Raw genomic sequence first — 2,328 nt, 5'->3', positions numbered from 1 at the left:
AAAAAGAATCTCGCGCGGGCGCGCGATGAGACACGGTCACCCTTTCTTGCGTACCACCACTATAATACGCACTATAGGAATTATCACAGAAGAAATACGCACTCCACCGCGAGATATAATTTGTATATATATATATATGTATATATGTATTCTCGTCGTCCTCTCCCGTTGTTTCCTCTCTTTCACCCACGGAGAAACGTAGAATTCGAACGTATCACAGAAACGCGGAGGTGGGGAAAAAGTGAGCACAACATCCACCCTTCTCTTCTCCGATTCGTGTGTTTTACTCGCTCCGTCCTCCCGCCACGTACTTAAGCCGAAGTCACTCTTCTATTTTAAGCTCCGCACTTGCCTCGTCCGTCGTATCCTCTATCTCTCTCTTTCTCTCTTTTTCTCTCTCTCTCCTGTTGATACCAGTCGTACGCACGCATGCACGCACGCACGCACGCACGCACTGAGCGAATTCACACACACGAAGCGCACACAAGCGCCCAACGATCTCTCGCGCTATATACGGTGTACGTGCGCGATTTCTCGTTATCCACTTACTACGAGCGCGTCAATCTGTTTGCTATGCAAATCCCGTCTGACCGACGCTGACGACGATAACGGGTAACGGGTGATAGCATCGAATCGGCAGCTCCGAGTCGTCGGATATGATATCTCTCGTTAACGCAATCGGCCGCGCGCGGTTAGTCATTGCCCGCCGACGAGCGACATACGTTATAGAAAAGTATAATCGGTCACCCGCGCACCGCGGATTCCACGGGGGTATCCTTACCCCCACCGCGAGGCACGGCACAACAACGATGACGACGACGACGAGGAATAAACCACTCGCACGGCCGAGCGTACACCACCAACACTGCTACTACCGCGCGGTCACCACTACCATCACCACTGCTACCATCGCCGGCGATCGCGACACTGCCGAGCGTCGCGCCGTGTCGTGTCGCGTCGTGTCGGGGACGCGTAAACGTGCCGCGCGCGCGGCGAGAAACTCCGACCGCGAATTCCCCCGTCGGCGGTCTCACTCGCACGGTGACGTCATTGGCGCCTAAACGCGTCGCCGTGGGCCGCGAGCGGGCAAGCGGGGGATACCCGCTGCGTTCTCTTCTTCACGAGTCTCTCCCTCCCGAGAGAGATCGGTAGCGGGTTCTCCGGCCCGATCTACTCCGACGCGACCTCGTTTACCGCGAAGATCGTGCCCCAGGACACGACGATCGACGGCGATTCGTATGACGTCCGATTCCAAGCCGTTTTTTCAAGCCCAACGCTTTCGCCTCGATGTTATTCCGATGTTAGTCCGCTTGATCCTGGTTCGCGATAATCCACGATGATCTACGATCGATCGGCGCACCTCTCGCTGTCCTCGTGGCCGCTCTCGTACTCGCCGCGTGATAACACGTCACTACTGCTCCATTCATTCGATCGGTAGCCGGAGACGAATGTCGATTCGATCCGAAATGGCTCGCGACGCTCCTCACGATTTATCGCGCCGATCGACACTTCCGCGTGTTCTCCATCCGAGGGTAACGTTCGCGAATCTCCCGGCTTCGCGATCTCTTCGGTATCTTGAGGTTTCTATCCGATGGTAATCGAGATACACGCGTTTCCCTCGTGTAACGACCGGCGTCGAAGTCACGCTTTCCCGCTCTCGATCGCGATCGATCGGAATTCTCTAGGGTTCTCCACTCTTAACGATGTCGCGCGCCCGTTATAGTCTCTCCTCTTTCTCAAAAGATCCCGCGAGTCTTTACTAAAAGATCGCACACTTGTACACGTTTTCTCACACCTTGTCACACGCGTCACGTTACTCTCGATCGCGCTCGATCGTCGCGGATTCTCCCGCTCGCGATCTCGAGTCACTCCCGTCAATCCCGCCGCCTACCACAGTTGGTGTTCGCGCGCGAAAGTTGACTTTTCTCGACGACGATCACTTCCAGATTTCTCCCTTACGTTCTTCCCCCCCGTGATCGGTGCGAGCCGCTCCGCGTTTCACCCGCGTTGCTGTCAACAAGTGTGATTCCCCGACGTGAACGGTCGACACACACTACGCACGATCCACGGTGTCGCGTTGCGGTGTCGCGCGCCGCACGACGCTACGCACCTCCTCACGGCGTTGTTATTGTTGCGTAACTGGCGGGCCCCGTGTAGCTGGCTGGCTCCGCAGCCGCGTCGCGAGACAGAGTGTATGGAGTGGTGGTCGGGAGGAGAGGCGAGAAGAGGAGGGTAAGAGAAGAGGACGGAGTGCAGGAGGGAGGAGAGCGATAGAGAGAGAGGGAACGAGGAGAGGGTCGGAGGGAACGAGGGTAGTCCCCGTGGGTG

The sequence above is a fragment of the Mycetomoellerius zeteki genome, unplaced genomic scaffold (assembly GCF_001594055.1).
Source record: "Mycetomoellerius zeteki isolate Tzet28-1 unplaced genomic scaffold, Tzet1.0 scaffold168, whole genome shotgun sequence".
NCBI classification, from domain to species: domain Eukaryota; kingdom Metazoa; phylum Arthropoda; class Insecta; order Hymenoptera; family Formicidae; genus Mycetomoellerius; species Mycetomoellerius zeteki.
This window is presented reverse-complemented; position numbering follows the sequence as displayed.